Raw genomic sequence first — 20,141 nt, forward strand, 5'->3', positions numbered from 1 at the left:
TGTCCTTGTGGGTGAAGTCACCCACCAGCAGAGGCACCTGGACTCAGTTCAAACCACCACAGCGGGGACATAAGCTGTAGCTGGGGGCTTCCCTGGGGGCTCAGTGGTAAAGAATCAACTTGCAATGCAGGAGATGCAGATTCAATTCCCAGGTCAGGAAGATTCCCTGGAGAAGGAAATGGCAACCATCTTGCCTGGAGAATCCCATGGACAGAGTAGCCTGGTGGTTATAATCCATGGGGTCGCAAAGAATCTGACATGACTCAGGGACTAAACAATAATAGCAACATGCAGTTTGACAACTGTGCTTGTGAAGATTATCTTGGGTTGTTCAGTAGGGCTAATGTCTAAGAGGTAAATCCTCAGAAGTCCTGGGGTCAGTTGTATCAGTCAAGTTCAGGAAGCCTATGATCTTTTTAAAGACTGATTAAGTAAGTCAGACACAGAAAGACAAATACCATATGACATGGCTTACGTGTGGAGTCTAAAAAAACCGTACAAATGAACTTATCTACAAAACCTAAATAGACTCACAGGTGTGGAAAACAAACTTATGGAGACCAGGGGATAAATGGGGAGATTGGGATTGACAAATACACACTATTATAAAATAAGTAGCTAATGAGAACCTACTGTTGAGCCCAGGGAACACTACTCAATACTCCATAAGGGCCTACATGGGGAAAGGGTCTAAAAAAAAGAGCAGATAAATATTTATGGTTCACTTTGTTGTATACCTGAAACTAATACAACATTGTAAACAAACTATACTTCAATAAAAAACATAACTACTTCAAAAAAAGATTGATTAATCTTTTAAAAAAGACATGCATAAAAAAGTAGGACAAAGCAGAAACTAGTTACTGGAACCACTGTGTGTTAAGTACCAGGGCCTCCTCACCATGTGGGGACAAGTGAGTATAAATAGGGCTTCCCAGGTGTCTCAGTGGTAAAGAATCTACCTTCCAATACAGGAGACACAGGAGACACGGTTTCGATCCCTGGGTGGAGAAGATTCTCCTGGAGGAGGGTGTGGCAACCCACTCCAGTATTCTTGCCTGGGAATCCCATGGACAGAGGAGCCTGGAGGGCTATAGTCCAGGGGGTTGCAAAGAGCTGGACATGACCGAAGTGACTTAGCACGCATGTAAGTATGAGTGTAAATAAGACCTGGCCTGTGTGTTCATGAGCTTCACAGAATAGTCCTAGAGAAAGACGGATGAGAGTTGTGCTCTTTGCTCCCGTGCAGGAGGAGGGCCTGGTCTGATGTGCTTCTGGTAAGCTCTCTGAGCTTAGGGAGACTCTGACACCCGTAGTGGCTCTGACACCCCTTAGACCTGTATCTTTATCCAGTAAATGGTGTGTGTGACTGCTGATGGGTGGGGACAGGTCTGCTGAGTAAGCTGAAGTGCTGTGTGCAGGGCATCACAGATGTGACTCATTTTGGACCAAAAGTCAGGAGAACTGCAATTTGGTTTCCTCACTCCTGATTCAGATGTTATATTTTGTTGTGGTTTGGAAACCCCCTCTAAACCTCCAGGAGACAGTACCTGGCTCCTGCTCAGGGTTCCCAAATGTCCCGTCCTTCACATTTTCAGGAGAATGATGTGGAAGTCTGCAGAAACTCTCTTCTCTCTCCTGCAGTTTTTCTCACCAATTAATTTGGGGTTGAGCATTTTACCTCTGGACAAAGTTTTAGTGTTTTGTGAGACAAAAATCCTAAATTGAGGTGGAAATCTTTTTCTATCATGGGAAATGACTCAGGATGCAATCAGAACGTGTTTTGCTAATGGCAAGATTGGCAAACCTTGGCTCAGTGAAAAGTACGTGGTTTCTGCTCAGTGACGAAGCTGGCAAAAAGTCAAATGTTCCCGTTTCTCTCCACATGGGTGATTTTTGAGTATTTGCACTCTCCACTCACTGTGTGTGCTCTGTTTTCCTCTGGGGCTATAATTAGACCAACTGGGGTGAATATTTTAGCAGAAACATAAAGATTTGGGAAGAACTGCAGGATTGCACAGATCTAAATCTGGACTCGTTTCTTAGTACACTGCCTTCCTCTCCCCACCCTTGTTACATTTTTAAAATGTGAACTTTTTGGTAGATTTATATAAGCTAACACCTACCTACTGCTCTCTGAACACAACAGTTTATTTGAGCACTTGGCTGAAAGTGTCTGGTGACATCTAAAGCCAACTGATCCTGTCTAAAAGCCAGTTGCTGGGCTTCCCTGGTGACTCAGCGGTAAAGAATCCCCCCCGCCAATGCAGGAGACATGGGTTCGATCCTTGCTCCCAGAAGAGCCCACATGAGGCCAAGCAACTAAGCCCGTGCACCTCATCTGCTGAGCCTGAGCTCCAGAGCCTGGGAGCCGCACCCACTGAGCCCACGTGCCCTAGAGCCTGTGCCCCGCAACAAGGGAAGCCACACAGTTCGCAGCCTGCGCACCGCAGCTAGGGGGTAGCCCCTGCTCGCTGTAACTAGAGAAAAGCCTGAGCAGCAGTGAAGCCTCAGCCCAGCCAAAAGTGAATATGTCACTAAATAAATAAAAATGTTAAAAAGCCAGCTGCTACCCCACTTGGTGGGACAACGGGCAGGTGAAACTATTAGTGCTACAACTGCCCACACTTATCAAGAAAAATTAGGAGACTTCTTAATTCAAACAGTTGCTAACTAGTTGGCCTTTCTCAACTCGAAGAAATCATACAGCAAAAGACAGCATCGGAACCATCTCTCCGAAGCATATCTCCCAAAGTAGTTTATATTTCATTTGTGTGTTGAAGTAATGTTACACTAAAATGAACTAGTTTGTTAGCTGGAATTATTTGCCTAGCAAAAATCACTAGTTTTAGAAGGTGGTTGGTGTGCTGCAGCAATGTAAAAGTGGTATTCTTTTTCAGCCCCGTCAACAAGAGAGCTGACATTTAGTTAGAAGTAACCGACTTTGAAAATTATTGCACCCTGTGACATGATGTGGAAAAACGACTAGTCTGGACTCTAGTACGTCTGCTCTTTCCTTAGGAACTGCTGATTAGGGAGGTTTCCTTTCCAAGTCTATTTCTGACTTCAGCCATTGTTCACATTAGAAGTAAAGAAAAATAAGAGAAGCTTGATCCCTGGTTGTTGAGATGTTCAAAATAGTGTAAGTACCTGTGTGTGTGTGTGTGTGTGTGTGTGTGTGTGAGTATGTGCACAAGATAAGTATCCTCAGAGTCTGTGATGGTATACTATGGGCTGGTGTTTCTGGAATCTTCCACCTTCCAGAAATACTTTTAAGATATTTACGTAGTCTTTCCATCACTCCTGCCAGGCTTTCTAGCCTTAAAGAGGAGTATCGTTCAAAAGAAAAGTTCCTATGGCTGAATCTTTTCCAGACTGTGTGTGTGAACGTTAATATGCTGCTAACTCTTTAAAGGAACTTTATATCCAAGTTACTTTTGAAGTAAAACATGGGGTATTTTTTGGCTATCAAAGATGAGAGATGTTTGCCCTCCTAATTTCTTGTTTGTCTTCTTTCTTATACATCTCTTAGATTCTCATCAGCCTGTTTCCAGTCAGCTATGCAAACAACAAGGATGAGAATCAAGTGTGTTAGTGTTGTTTGTTGCTCAGATGTGTCTGACTCTTTGCAACCCCATGGACTGTAGATCCCCATGCTCCTCTGTTCATGGGATTCTCCAGGAAGAATACTGGAGTAGGTAGCCATTCCCTTCTCCTGGGGATCTTCCTGACCCAGGGATTGAACCTGGGTCTCCTGCATTGCCGCAGATTCTTTACCATCTGAGCCACCAGTGGTGCCCAAGGATGAGAATCTTAGGGGTCAAAATATAACTCAGATGGCTTCCCCATCCAAATTCAGAACCAGCTGAGAACTAAGAACCAGGAGTCAGGGATATAAAGTCACCTCGTTACTGATGAAGCCATTTGGGTAATGTGGCTCTTGACTTGTGAGGGGAAGGGCTTGTGGACACATCCTACTTGGACTGAGGGTTGAATTGCCTTGGTTCCTGGCAGCCGCAACATCTCCAAGCTGCCACCACCAACCAGGTGTGATTACAGAGCAGAGAGAGGATCAGCATCATGCCCTTTGCAGTCTGGCAAGTTCCTGGGAGGACAAGCATCATCACCTGATGCTGAGTGAGGTGGGGGGACAGGAAAGAAGGACAGGGAGGGTGAGTCCTGCTTACGGGCCTCCTCGTGCAAGCTGAGAAGTGGGGAATAAATGTTCCTCTCTAACAGCAAGAGGAATCGATCAGTCCTTTGAACCAAAATATTCAGGAAGAGTGATTTATGCTGAGACTTGGCTCTGAAGTGCATTTCTCTCTGGTAGGATGTTTTCTTTGGTCCCAGCAGTCTTGTTTGCACCTGGTGGCCAGTGTGGTTGTTAGCAGAGCTCCTTTGAATCTCAGACCTGTCCCAGTGTGGGTGATAAATCCCACAGTGCCCACAGCTTTGGGGATGAAGGGGTCGATAGATTACATCTCCTTGGACAGCCTGACAGTAAGCTCCGGCTTGTGTTGTTCTTGGACTTGGCGATTGTTTTCCAGGACATCCATGTGGTGTAATTTCATAATAGTGAGAACTGAAACCCTGCCCCAGCACGAAAAACACTGACAGTGTTGTCAGTATACAGCCAGGCGGCATCACCACTTCCCGTGTGACTTGGGTGAAGACCTTTCCAGATTGTCTATCATGTCCCACTGGATCAGCATTTTTTTCATTTCAGAGATGGGTGATTTAAAGGGAATTTCCTCCCTTTCCACAAGCACAGCTGCAACATTTATTGACAGGTTTTGTCTTTTATGACATAGGGATTAGGATGGTATTAAGTCTCCAGAGAGCATGGCATTCCTGGAGGAGGAAACGTAAGAAAGAAACTGAGGGGTGGGGGTGGGGGAAAGGAGACCCCAAGACGACTTTACCGGTGTCCTGGGGAAGTGACATTTCAGCCAGGATAGAGAATCCCACCGCAGCCTGGGAAGAGAGCTAAAGTTAGAATAAGAAATACGAAGGAGGGAGAAATAAAGATGGCGTATGTGTCCCGAAGGAATCACACGAGTTCCTTGGTCAGCAGCAGCAGACTGGGAGCAAGGCTGCTGAGTCCAGACCCGTGCCTCTCCCGCGCCTGCGCGGCCGTGGGGCCTCTCTGCGCGGCCATGGGGCCTCTCCCGCGCCTGCGCGGCCGTGGGACCCTTAGCTGCCCCACTGTCACTGCAGTTCATGAATATGGTTCACCTTTGGGAGTTAGCACAGGGAGGGGAACAGATCACTGGTTAGAGAGAACTGGTTCAAAAGACCCGGGTTCAAATCCTGATTCTCCCTTCTGAATCTCTTCATGATTATAAGATAAGAACAGTGAGGTAAACCTCACTAGGGACGGGTAAGTTCAATGTGATGCTTTTTCTAACACAGCGCCTAGTTACTCTGTCTTCTTTTGAATTATGAAACAGAAGTTTCAAAGATCCTTTTTAAAAAAATTTTTTTATGTAGTAAAAGTCACATAAAATATTATTTTCACCATATTTAACTGTACAGCTCAGCGGCATTAAGTACATTCACATGGTTGTACAACTCTCACCCTCATCCACCTCCCAAATTTTTCACTTTCGTAAACTGAAATTCTGTCCCCATTAAACACTAAATTCCCCTTTCTACTCCCTACCCCATCATCCCACAGCCCCTGGCATCCACCAATGTACTTTCTGACTCTATGAATTTGACTATTCTAGGTACCTCATATAAGTGGAATCAACAGTATCTGTCTGCACCTACAAGACTGAAGGCAGGAGAAGGGGCTGACAGAGGACGAGATGGTTGGATGGCATCACTCACTCGATAGACATGAGTCTGAGCAAGATCTGGGAGTTGGTGATGGACAAGGAAGCCTGGTCTGCTTCAGTCCATGATGTCACAAAGAGTTGGACATGACTGAGTGATTGAACTGATTGTATCTTAGAATGCAGTTATAAGATTATCTTAATAAATGTCCCATAAACAGATTGTGCCTTCTCTCCCCCGCCCATGCTATACAGGAGGTTCTCATTAGTTATCTATTTTTACACAGTAGTGTATATGTGTCTGGAGAAGGCAATGGCACCCCACTCCAGTACTCTTGCCTGGAAAATCCCGTGGATGGAGGAGCCTGGGAGGCTGCAGTCCATGGGGTCTCAAAGAGTCGGACTTGACTGAGCAACTTCACTTTCACTTTTCACTTTTATGCATTGGAGAAGGAAATGGCAACCCACTCCAGTGTTCTTGCCTAGAGAATCCCAGGGATGGGGTTGCACAGAGTTGGACACGACTGAAGTGACTTAGCAGTAGCAGCAGTATATGTGTCAGTAACAACCTCCCAATTTATCCCCTCCCTTTCCCCCACTCTTGGTGTCCATATATTTGTTCCCTATGTCTGAGTCTCTATTTCTGTTTTGCACATAGATTCAACTGGACCTAGAGTCATACAGAGTGAAGTAAGTCAGAAAGAGAAAAATGCATATCATATATTAATGTATATATGTAGTTTCAAACACCCTTGATGGCTCTGTTTCATGGGTCTTTGGAAGCTGAGGAAGGTGGTTGGTGGGATAGTTTTTTTTAGTCATGTCCATCAGGTACATGAAGAGCATTTTCTATGGGAGCCTCTCACTGGGGTCTGCTAGATTAGATTAATTATTTGCTGTGGATTAAACTGGATGTTAATTATGGGTTCAGATAAGATCCTGGAGTGTTTATCCAAGGCAAAGTTAAGACTTTACTTTTTTCTAATGGTTCTGATAGAGAAAGGGGAAGGTTATTCTCAGAGCATGAAAAAGGTCTAAATAGCCACAGCTGGTTTAATTACAACTAGGAAGAGATCAGAGGAAAGAAAAAAGATGAGGTATATGGTCCCATGATATGCTAATTGGAGATTTTCATATATGTTGCTTTGCAAAATACTATGATATCAGGTACTTTGGCAAAGACCTTGAAGAGGAAAATTGCACTTTTTTTTTTTTAAATGAGTTCCTACTTTCTCTGAAGATAGTAACTTTTCAAACCACACTGGTCAGGCTGAAAAAAAATGACTTTTCTGCAGTTGTTCTGCAGTCAGGTCTTTGCCATCATGGTGACTGAAGTGAAAGTGCTGATTAAGGGCTCGGCAGGAAGGTGACATGTGCAGAATCGTAATAGGAAAGTGGCAGCGATTCAACCGTTGGGTCATTTACTTTGGCAACTGTCATTAGCAGGTAACAGGGCTGTGGGGGAGGGGACATCCCAATTATGTTCCACAGCCTTTCCTTGTTTCTCCAGTTCTACTCCTTACGTCATTTTGCTTTCTTTATTTCAGTTGTTTGCCTATCTATCTCTCCAGTAAGATTTTAATCTGTGTCAAGATGTAAATGAGACACGTATTCATCAGTGAATCCCTTAGCATTTCGCACAACACTTTGCAGTAATGGTTGCTTAAGAAAGGCGGGTTGAATTGAATTTTCAAATACCTGGTACCCTGTCAATGTATTCCGTGGTTCAGTTGGCCACAAGCACGGGAGAGACACGCAGTGGGCTTTGTACTTGGCCTGAGAGAGTTTGAAATGAACTTTTGTTTCAGTCTATGGATTCTTATTTTGCATTTGACTGAGTTGTTTGAATGCACTTCCGGTAGGGAGCTGAGGCTGGTACCCAAATCAGTTTGATCGTGAAAATGCCCCAAGAGGAAGAATCAAAAGAGTTGAAATCAGCTGATAACCGATTCTAATTCTGGACACCTCTTGGTAACAGTAAAATCTTCTTGATAACTCCAGTCTCACAAGATGCATTTTAATCCCCTTTATTTTTATGTCTTCTCATAGGAGAGATGGATTTAGGTCACTTTGCTATGTTATTTGAATAGATCATTTATGCTTTTTACCATGGTAGCAAGATTAACTCTTGGCCCTTAGTGAGGCTGGGCTGAATCATCTGTTGGTCTTTTTCCCATGAACTGGTCAACTGCAGAGTTAGGACCCATCAACAGAGATTCAATTTTGAGGCTCGGTCATTAGTACATGTCTGATTAATTTCCTTTACTCTCACATTTGTCAGAGACAAAGCATTTCCCTTGATTGAAAATGTTCCCCTCCTCCTTCATTGGGGCTGATTGATCGATGGCCAAATAGAAGTCATTTCTTATGGCCCCCAGTTAATGGGAATTCCACTGCAGATGCTCCCACTGAAAGCATCAGCTTTGTTAGACTCATGCAAGGAGGGAAAAGATCAGGTTTCTTCTTTTCTGCACAGTTCTTAACAGCTTTTTCAGAATCTTCATCCTTTTCCTCTTCTCCCCTCCGCCAGCCAGGAGAGCTAGTGACAAGGCATTGATTTTGAACTGGGGGATGGGATTGAAGGCTGCTCCTGCTTCTTCCACAGTCAATGCATTAATAAACAGCTCAGAAAATAACATGTCAGCTCAGATTTCCTCTCTCAGCGGTGAATAACATTTCAGAACCCTTTGGAGGTGCTCATGACTGCAGTGCATTATTTGTGATAGGTCCCTCCTTCCCTCCCCAGCATGTGAATTCATTTCCTCTTCCTTTTCCTAAGCCAGCATGGTAATGTTTCCTGCTTGCCCAAGCATCATTCTCTAAGGGAGGGATCAAGTCTTTGTCCTTGTGTTTTAGCTCCACAGTATGAATGCTTGAGGGAACCATTGAACAGAACTCTGAATTTTAACCATTTAAAAGTTGGGAGAAGGAGAAGGTGGGATGAATTGAGAGAGTAGTACTGACAGATATTTACTACCCATGTGTAAAATAGATAGCTAATGGGAAACTTCTCTATAGCACAAGGAGACCAGCTTGATTCTCTGTGATGACCTAGTAGGGTGGAATAGGGGTGGGTGGGAGGAGGCTTAAGAAAGAGGGAGGCTTAAGAGGGAGGGGATATATGTATACATATAGCTGATTCACATTGTTGTAAGTAGAAACTAATACAATATTGTAAAGCAATTATCCTCCAATTAAAAAATAAATTTTTTAAAAAGTTGGGACAAAATGATGACAATCACATTCAACCCAGCTTTTTTCTAAATGACAAGTTACCTAATAGTTATCTTAGCTCCTAATATTAAGTAACTACTTACACATCAAGCTAGGTCTGTCGCCTGCTATTGATGCTGAAACCAGAAGTATTGAAAGTAATGATTATTACTTTATATGAAAAATTAAGCTTGAGATCAGAACTGAGGTCAATGTATAATAATCATAGCTCACATTTATCAAGTGATTATGAATTAGGTACTTGGTAACTACTTTATGTGCATTATCTCATGCAATTCCAACAATGTCCCTAAGAAGTAGGTGCTATTACTATTATTATTTTGCAGTTGGGGCAACCCTGGGTTAGAGTTTGAAGTAACTGGACCCAAGGTTGCATGGCCAGGACATAGAGAGTGTGGTACCCCAGCTGGTGTCCACTTGCTCCCAATAAGTACAGTAAGCCAAGCACTGTCCTATTTTCAGGTAGATTGTGGGAGGTTGAAACTTAAGAATCTGCCTGTCAAGCAGGAGACCCAGGTTCGATCCCTGGAGAAGGAAATGCCAACCCACTCCAGTATTCTTACCCGGAAAATCCCATAGACAGAGAAGCCTGGTGGACTACAGTCCATGGGGTCACAAAGAGTATAAACTTACACCTGTTGCCTACTAACTGGTTAACATCAGCTTCTGGGACACAGTTTTCTCAATAGCTGTCACTGGCATGAGGATTACTCTACTTCTCTTAACATTTGCTTTTATTTAAATTCCAGGATATTGGCAAATACATGTATTTCAGTCAAAGGGTAGGTGATTGGTTTAACAGAAGAGGACTATGTCACTTCCTGGAAGGAAGGGTGGAGACTTAAGATTGGTCTTAAAGAATAGGCAGGATTCAGAATGATTAAAAAGAAGTGATGGGGGCTTTCCGGGTGGTTCAGTGGTAAAGACTTTACCTTCCAAAGAAGGGGGTGCAGGTTCGATCCCTGGTCAGGGAGCTAAGTTCCCACGTGCCTCATAGCCAAAAATCCTAAACATAAAACTGAAGCAGTATGGTAACAAATTCAATCAAGCCTTTAAAAATGGCCCACATCACAAAAAATCTAAATAAATAAATAAAAGGAATGATGATGGTGAGTTATCTGCTACCACATGGTAGAGTCTATATAAACTGGGTCTTTTCAACATCATCTTCAAAAGACAGAAGAATGGTTTTCTTCTTAAGTGAATGGAAAGCATTTTTCATTTAATTTATTGTAATGCATTTACTGTCATTTTCATCTGTGGCCCTTTCCAGTGCTGCAGTTTTATACAGTATGTGGTGATCATGTGTCAGCCTTTGGCTTCAAACATTTAAACTCTTTCTTGGTGGAAAGGCCTTTGTGGTGCAGATCTTGGTAGGAGGGAGGGCCAAGAACCCCAACAGAAGCCGCAGAAGGGGACAAAGCTCCCCCATCCTTGCTTCTTGCCATTGACCATGACATGAACTTGGCCAGTCAGATGCTCCTGGCCAACACTGAAAGTGTCTGCAGAAATTTACAGCAGTGATGAGTGCCCGGGATGCAGGTGGGGGTAGGGAGGGTGGCACCACCAGTTCTGGAGACCTAAACAGATTTTCTGGTGCAAATATGGCTGGATTCTGGGCTCTCAAGCTTGTTCTTTTTTTCTGTCAGTATCCTAAGAGCATTCTTCAGACTTCCGAGAATTTTCTTTTCTGCTACCCAGTATTTCACAGACACATTTATTTAATGTCAGCATTACTGAAATATTATTTATATACTATACAATTCTCACAATTGGCTTTTGATACATGTAATCACAAGTTGCAACTGGCACAAATCCCCTTTAAGAAATGTACAACTGGATTTTCAATATATAATGATTTTTTTGAAAATTAATATAAAACACATGACATAAAATTTGTGAAACAAAAAAAGAATGGTTTATAACCCACTGTTCTAATATAATTATTATGTTTGTCATTTTTATATTCCTTTTTAAAAACTATACACATTCCTATAGTTATCCTCATGTCTCATCCCGCTTTAAAAAGATGCTTTCTTGACCATAGCTCTTCCAAGGAACACAGTTGTTCACGAGATTCTGGGGGATCTATTTAAAAAATGTTGAAAATGAAGGACCAGGGTTGATCTGCTCCCTTGCCCAATTTAGCTTTCATTGAGAAAACTGGCAGCCTGCTTTCGGAAAAGTTTTGTTCACAGATAAAGGAAAAGTTGTGTGCAGAAAAGTCTTCAGCTACACATGGATGAAAATGTACAGGCCATTAGGGAAGGTGGGTTTCTAAAAAAAAAGGTTGGTTTCTAAGGGAGAAGGTGTGTGACAAAAGCCAGGTCATGACTTATTCGGATGCATCCATTCAAATCAGATGATTACAAGTACATTAAATGGTGCAGATATGTATCTACGGGCTGGGTGTAGGAGGATAAAGAATCTCTGAGCAATGAACTTCCTTGCTGGTCCAGTGGCTAAGACTCTGTGATCCCAATACAGGAAGCCCGGGTTCAATCCCTGGTCAGGGAACGAGATCCCATATGCTGCAACTAAGACTTCACAGCTGCAACTCAAAATCCTGTGCAGAGCAGCTAAGACTTAGCATAGCCAAATAAATAAATAAATATAAACATTTTAAAATTGTCACTGAGCAGAGTCTCTTCTTTTAAAGACTATAATCAAGTTGGCACAATGAGACGTAACATTGGACAACTAAAGGACATACCGTACAGTGCATAGGCATTTGTAAGAGCAGTGGAAGTTGGTGCCAGTGAGATTTATGACTTCAGTTCTCAGGAAGGGCTGCTTGGACATGAGGCCCTTCAGATATGCCTGGATGAACTGGCAAGATTTGGGAGGATGGAGAGAAAGAGGAAAGGCAAGTTGAGGGGCCAATTATAGCAGAGATGCAAAGATGTGCTGCCTTATAAAAGGCTGCTTGGGGCTTCCCACATGGCTCAGTGGTAAAGAATCCACCTGCCGGTCCAGGAGACACAGGAGACATAGGTTCAATCCCTGGGTCGGGAAGATCCCCTGGAGAAGGAAATGGCAACCCACTCCAGTATTCTTGCCTGGAGAATTCCACAACAGAGGAGCCTGGTGGACTGCAGTCCACGAGGTCGCAGAGAGTTGGACACGACTGAGCACACACAGGGGTGTCATCTCCCAGCCCAGCTTCAGTTGTGGAGCAACAGGGCTTCAGTCAGGGGTTCCTATACTTTAGGGTCCTGAGACCCCTTCACACTCTTAAAAATTATGTAACATGTCAAAGAATTTTTGCTTATGTGAGTAATTTCTATCCACATTTAATAGATTTGAAATTAAAAATGAGATATTGGAAAGATTTATTTATTACTTGACTTAACAGTAGCAAACTCTTACAAGTCAATATAAGTAACATTTTTGGGAAAAATAATTCTCTTTTCTAAAACAAACATTTTAGTGAGAAGAGTGGCATTGTTTTTGCAAATCTTAGTAAAAAGACAGCTGGTTTCTTTTATCTGCTTCTGCATTCAATCTGTTGCAATTTGTTGTTTTGGTCAAAATAACTGGAGGAAATCTGGCCTCACCTAGATTTATTAGAAAGGGTAGAAGTATTTGAATAGCATTTTCAGATCCTTGTGAATATTCTTTGATACTACAGTAGAATTTGACAAGAAGTAATTTCTTAAAGGTTGGTTGCAAATGTAAAATTTGAAACCTTATCAATGAAATTTTGCCATGCTGTAATCCTTTGCACTGAGGTTGGGTCTTTAACCTGTGTGTGATTTTGTAAGTTCATTCATTGGTCATTTGGAAAATATTGGTTTACTGAGTTGTACAGATCTTCCAAATGCTGCCGTATTCCCTTAAACAGCATCAAAAGATTACATCAGGTACATGTCCCTCCATCTCATTAACAAAGTCTCTAAATACTGGAAAACTCTTAAGCTCATGGTGGCAGATAGAGATTTTTATCATTGGCAGCAAGTTCTGTATGTATTATCCCTTGAAGTGACAAGGTCATGTCATTCTTTTCAGAGACAATGCCTCTCAAATACCCAAGTCTGAAGGGCCATTATTTGCTGGTCAATAGTCCTTTCAGGTAAAAGTCTGTTCCATGAAAAAAAAGCCTTGTTTGGCTCACAGTTGAGATGATTGCACTTTGGTTTTCTTCCTTAGGCAGCAGAAGTGCCATATGTATACTTCTTGTCTTGTCATGCTAAATATTGTTCATTTACACTAAATATTGTTCAGTACACTAAAGGTGTTCATTCAAGAATTGAGGTTTAATAATACTAATAATTGACTTCATCACATCAAGGACATTCTTAAGTTCTTACATGGCCCTGACTATTTTCAGTGACAATGAAGAATCCTAGGAAAGACCACCAGCACCACTCGAGTCTTGATTCATGTGCAGGAATTCTACCCACCTCTGCTGTTACACTATCAGTGCAAATATCAGGATGAAAATGGCAAATAATGCCTTCATATTATAATGAAAATAGTTTTGGCCTCATCACCCCCCTGAAATGGTCTTGGAGACCTCAGGGCCCTGTGGAGCACACTTTGAGAACTACTGACTTAGCTTTATTAAGTAATGTGCACCAGGTACTTCTCTGTGATTTAAACATATTAAATTATTTAGTTCTCACAGTGACTCTCTTTAGGAGGCAATATTACTCTCCCACTTTACCCAGGAGGACACTGAGGTCTAGAGGTTACCTGTCTCAGGTTGCACAGGTGCAATGTGGCAGAAGCATCATCTGGCTTCCGTCCAGAGGTATCTGAACCTTGCTTCTGAGATGAGCTGGATAATTGTCATTTGCACGGAGCCCAGGGCTGGTGGCTGCAGCTCCAGTCCACATTCATACTAAATGTGCGATCAGCCAGTGTAGTCAGTAATGTGTAATCAGTCAGTGTCCTGCTAGGAAAGAGGAACCGCAGACAAAAGCATGGGCTTTTGGGGCCCCTTACGAGTTCCTTGTGATAGAGACCTCCACTGCCTTCAGCATCCACCCACCCTTTCCCTACCCTTAGTGACTTTTACACGGGTTCAGCCTGGAGGGAAGGAGAAGGGCCTTGTGGAGAAAGCTTCCTGAAGGACCTTTTGGAGTGGGGGATGCTGTCAGCCAGCCTGTGATGTGTGTCCCCCAACCTCAGGATTCTCCATCCCTCTGGTTTCCTACTCCATCTTCTGCTCAGAGCCAAGAGCAAGGGTGTTCCCTGATGGAGCTGACCATGATGGGGATAAAGTGGGGTGTGGGTCTGGAAGGTGGCCAACACAATGAACAGGGGAGAGTTCCTCGATCAGCATGTTTTGTATTTCAACTTGGTTTACATCCTATGCTTTATTCAAACAGCTGGAAGATCAACTATTTGTGCACACCAGTGTTGGGGATGTATTTCAGACATGATGACGCTTCTCAGGGGCCTGTCAAGGCAAACAGAGCTTCTTCTACAGGGCTGCCTTTAGCTCCTGCTTTACAGGGTTTGGAACAATCCTCCTGCCCCTGGGAACCATAGCCGACGCTGTGTATGTGTGCGTGAGTCGCTCAGTCATATCCAACTCTTTGCGACCCCATGGATCATAGCCCACCAGGCTCCTCTGTCCATGGGATTCTCCAGGCAAGATTACTAGAGGGGATTGCCATTTCCTTCTCCAGGGTATCTTCCCAACCCAGGGATTGAACCTGGGTCCCCTGCATTGGCAGAGCAGATTCTTTACCGAATTCTGAGCCACCAGGGAAGCCCAGCCCACTCTGTACCCATTCCCCCTCTCCCCGACTGACTCTGTGTCAGGGACTCCCCACCTGAAGTTCCTAAATGGCAGTGGAGGCTGGTACTTTTTTTCTGATCCTGGCATCACACCTCCATTTGTCTGAGATCTCGATAAGTCTCTTTCTCGGTCTCAAATATTTCCTGCTTGTTCCCCAGCTCCCTCAGCCTTCCTGGTGCCCATGACTCAATGTTAACAACACCTGTTCTCTTTGAAGGTAAACACATTGACTAATTATTCCCTAGTAAATAGTTTAAATAATTGAAGAAAGGTGGGAGGAGCAGAATTGAAGCACTTTTCGGGATGGACCCAGAGCTGAACACACCATCTGAAGGTCACTGGGGTGGTTAATCTTGAGTTAACTTGGCCGGGCTATGGTGCAAAGTTGTTAGGTCAAACACTAGTTATATATTTTGCTGTGAGGGTCCTGAGGGTCCTTCTTAGATGTGATTAACATTGAAATCAGTAGACTTTAAGTAAAATAAATTAGCCTTCATAATGTGGGTGGATCTCCTCCAATCAGTTGAAGGCCTTAAGAGAAAAGATGGAGGTCTCTCAAAGAGGAAGAATTTCTGCCTTCAGTCTGCCTTTGGACTTCTGTTGCAATATCAGTTCTTCCCTGAGTCTTCTGTCCTGTAAATTTAAGAATTGACATCCTCCACAATCACATGAGTCACTTCCTTAAAATAATTCTCTCTCCCCACCTCTCTCCATAAACATATATACATGGACACATTCTATTGATTCTGCTGGTTTCTCTAAACCCTAACTTAAATGCACTGGAATCTAAGCTTACTGGGAAAGTATTATTTGGTTCTCACAACAACTCTCCTTAGGTTAAAAAATTATGCACATCTTTTAAGGAATTGCAGTGATGAGTTTAACATTTCAAGTCCATGGCAGCACATTAGAATCAATTGGGGAGACTAAAATTCTGATACCCAGGCCCCACAACGGAAAATGAAGAATCTCTAGTGTTTGATCCAGGACTGGGGTTTTAAAAGCTCCAGGGCCATCCAAGTGCGAAGCCAGGGTCAAGGACCAGTGAATTTTCCAGAGGGAAAGGCAGTGCTGAGAAAGCACAAAGACAGTCTTTCTTCCTGGGGCATCAAATGCAGCCACCTCTAAGGGACAAATTAACCAGGAACAATATTCATGCTGATTACACCTCTTCACCCCTGGCATTCACTGCCAGCTCACTGGAACACTCGGTTTCCGGAAACCTATAATTTATGGAATTCTTTGAAGATGCCTCTGTGAATAATGCATGTCTATCCACCGTCCATCAAATGATTTTGTCATTCTGAGTGGGTATGGCCAATATGAATAGTCAGAATTGAGCTCCTGCTGAACTTGAAGGAGGATCACCCTTCTATTCATAATTACCTTATGTCATTGGGAAAAAAAGAGCTCTGCCCTGGATTCACAAAAGACGTTGGTTTGACACGTTACCTTACCTTAACCATAGGCTACTGTACAGGTTAAAAAAAATAATATCTTTTGAAACTGACTGGAGTTATATTCATTTCCCCCTAAGATAAATAGACTCTGTTGAACATATTCATTTTTTCAAAGACCATTCAGTATCCAGGAACGTGCATCTGATCTTTAGGTGGGTGGTGCTGTCATAGAGAGATGAAGTGAGTGAAGGCAAATTAGTGAAGGTTGTGCCCCAGGACTAACCTCTCCTTGGTCAGAAGGGCTAGCCCATTGTTGCTACCAAGGTTCCCTCTGTGAGATCCTTGGCCTCTGACCCTTGTCCTAATTTATTGAGGTGAAGCTGAGAAGTGGAGCTATTTTTACTTTTGGGCACAATGACAGTCAGCACCACATGGAGAATAAGTGTGCTGGGCAGCAAAGTTACAAGGGATGTGAGTGTGGGCATTCATTCTTTACCCATAGCATCGGCTCCGAGGGGTGTTTCCCATCCCAGGCGGGGTTCCAGGCTGGGAAGGTGTGTGTGCACTATGTGGAGGAACATGCTACCGCATACCTGCTGCGACGCAACCCCGACCTGTGAAAACGCTACCCTCCACCTGTGACTGTCTAGCTGTCATGTGCGACAATGCTACCTCTTTGCAGGGTATGGTTATCATGATGAGCTCCTGTCATTCTTATTCTGCTCTAGGAATGTCATTGAAAAACTAGGACTATCATTGAAAAACAGCCTTATTCTGGGAAAGATGGAGGGCAGGAGGAAAGGGGATGACAGAGGATGAGATGGTTGGATGGCATTACCGACTCAGTGGAAGTGAGTTTGAGCAAACTCCAGGTGATGGTGAAGAACAGGGAAGCCTGGCGTGCTACAGTGCACAAAGAGTCAGACAATTCTTAGTGACTGAACTACAACCAAAGAATATCATCCTTTGGGGGCAAAGGAAATCTTGAAGAAATAATGACATCCAGTCTTATGTCTGTCCTCACACAATTAAGGAATGGCAGCCCCATGGCTGGAACCCAATCCTAACACCTATTTCAACACTCTTAAAAACCAATGTGATATTTATCTGCTCCTTTTTACGGGGAAAGAGGTAGTGTTTAAGTTTGCCTGTGGAAAGAGGAAGAGGTCCTCTGAAGAGAGAGGGAGGTTGAGGGTAGCTGGTTACATCCCTGCTTTGGGTCCTGGGAGCAGGAGGAATTCCAGGGTCTTCTCACTGTGAGGGTGCTCAAGTGCTCTCAGGGTATCTGGTTCCTGCCTAGCAGGGAAAGTGGGTCTAGGGGTGTTTCTTTCATCCTGAACCAGTCCTGGAGGGTCCTGTGGCTGCCGTGATTAGACATTTTTCCAAAATATAGAAGGAACTTATACAACTTAACATAAAACAAACAATCTAGTTAAAAATGGGCAGAAGACCTGATTAGACATTTTTTAAAAGACAAATAGATGGCCAATAGACAAATGAAAGGATGCTCAGCATCCCTAATCATCAGGGAAATGCAAGTCAAGAACACAATGCGGTATCACCTCACACCTGTCCAAATGGCTATTATCAAAAAGACAACAAATAACAAGTGTTGGTGAGGATGTAGAGAAAATGGAACCCTTGTGCACTGTTGATGAGAATATAAATTGGTATAGCCAGTATGGAAAACAGTATGGAGGTTCCTCAAAAAATTAAAAATAGAACCACCATATAATTCAGCAGTTCCACTTCTGGCTAGTTTTCCAAAGAAAATAATAATTTGAAGAGCTACATGCATCCCTATGTTCATTGCAGCATTACTTAAAATTGCCATGATATGGAAGCAACATAAGTGTCCATTGATAGATAAATAGAGAAAATGTTATATATATGCATTTGTTGGCTTTAAAAGTGGCACTAGTGGTAAAGAATCTACCTGTCAATTCAGGAGACACAAGAGGCATGGGTTCTATCCATGGGTTGGGAAGATCCCCTGGAGGAGGAATATATATATATATATATATAATATTCAGTTCAGTTAAGTTTAGTCACTCAGTCATGTCTGACTCTTTGCAACCCCATGGACTGCAGCACACCAGACTTCCCTGTCCATCACCAACTCCCAGAGCTTACTCAAACTCATGTCCATTGAGTCAGAGATGCCATCCAACCATCTCATCCTCTGTCATCCCCTACTCCTCCCGCCTTCAATCTTTCCCAGCATCAGGGTCTTCTCCAATGACACAGTTCTTCACATCAGATGGCCAAAGTACTGGAGTTTCAGCTTCAGCACCAGTCCTTCCAGTGCATATTCAATATTCATTAAATACTCAAGTAATATAGAATGTCCAAGTAATGTAGCATATTACTCAGCCATACAAAGAATGAAATTTTGCTATTTTTGACAACATAAATGAACCTAGAAAGTATTAAGTTAAGTCAAATAAGTCCAAAAGAGAAGTAAAAATATCATGATTTCACTTACATGTGGAATCTAAAACAAAACAAATACACATAGCAAAACAGAAACAGATTCATAGACACAGAGAACAAACAGGTGGTTGCCAGAGAAAAGGAGGAGGTAGGGTTGAGTGAAATAGGTGACTGAGACTAAGATGCAAACTTCAGTTACAAAATAAATGAGTCATGGAGATAAAACATACAGTCAATAACATTGTAATAACTTTGTATGGGGCAAATGGTAACTAGACTTACTGTGGTGATCATTTTGTAATGTACAGAAATAGTGAATCACTATTTTGTATACTTGGAAGTAATACAGCATTGTTGGGCTTCCCAGGTAGCACTAATGGTAAGGAACCTACCTACCAATGCAGGAGACTTTAGAGACACAGGTTCGATCCCTAGGCTGGGAAGATCACCTGAAGGAGGGCACAGCAACTCATTCCAGTGTTCTTGCCTGGAGAATCCCATGGACAGAGGAGCCTGACAGGAGTCGGACACAATTCCAAAGAGTAGAACACGACTGAAGCGGATTAGCAGCACATGTTGTGTACTTGGAAGTAACATGGAATTGTAGGTCAGTTACACTTTAATAAAAAGCAAACAAAACAAAACACAGGAAGATAAAAATAGCCTTAAAAAAGGCAAGAGAAAAAGAAATAAGAAAATGGAAGGATACCTTACCCAACCAGAAATTGAAAAGCAGAAAATACTCTTCCTATCAGAATAATGAAACTTCCTTCTATTCCTAGCTTTCAAAAAGCTTTTATCATGAATAGATGTTTATTATTAAATGTGTCTTGGAAAAAAAAGATACATATATACAGAGATATATATATATATGCATATATAATAAAAACGATAAAAACACTTTAAGAAAACATCAAAATATTAGTAGTGATCATCTCTGGGGAGTGAGATTAATGGTGGTTTTCTTTTCTAATATTTAACTTGGCTGTATTTCTAAATTTTCTACATTGAACACATGTTTGGAACCAGAATAAACTCAAATGTGATTAAGGTACACAAAAGACCTCCACAGAGATTGTCCCGTTAGTTTTCAGTCAGAAGATAGATAAAAGCAGGCAAAGGCCGACGTAATTCCCATCTCCATCTCTTACTCATTCCTTTGTTCAGCGTGTATTGAGAGACTCTGTCCCAAGGTTGTACAAGCACTGGGCACCCAAGGCTGAGCATGCCTTTGTCTCCCAGCAAGCACCGCTGAGTTCTGAAGGGTGAGGTCAGATATGCCTGGGAGACGAAACAGATGAAATGGAGTAGAGGCCCCAGCAAGATGGTAGGAGGGGCGAAATCATGAGGAAGGGGTTTAGAATCAAACCCCTTATCCACCAGAGACACTCAGAGGGCTCAAACAAACCTTGTGCACGCCAGGACCCGAGACCCCACAGAGATGGAGCCAGAACTGTGTTTGCGTGTCTCCTGTGAAGGTACGGGTCAGCAGTGCCCTGCCTCAGGGGCAGGGGCTCTGGGTGCAGCAGACCTGAGTATGGCATAAGC

At 42.9% G+C, this 20,141-nt stretch overlaps 1 long non-coding RNA gene across 1 annotated transcript; it reads left to right on the plus strand.

The window, feature by feature from the left end:
- The first annotated feature begins 3,043 nt into the window (after nucleotides 1-3,043).
- Nucleotides 3,044-5,997, plus strand: LOC122448586. Its single transcript, XR_006271678.1, has 2 exons — nucleotides 3,044-3,142; nucleotides 5,730-5,997. It is a non-coding gene; the product is annotated as an uncharacterized LOC122448586 (long non-coding RNA).
- Nucleotides 5,998-20,141: the final 14,144 nt, after the last annotated feature.

The sequence above is a fragment of the Cervus canadensis genome, chromosome 10, assembly GCF_019320065.1.
Source record: "Cervus canadensis isolate Bull #8, Minnesota chromosome 10, ASM1932006v1, whole genome shotgun sequence".
NCBI classification, from domain to species: domain Eukaryota; kingdom Metazoa; phylum Chordata; class Mammalia; order Artiodactyla; family Cervidae; genus Cervus; species Cervus canadensis.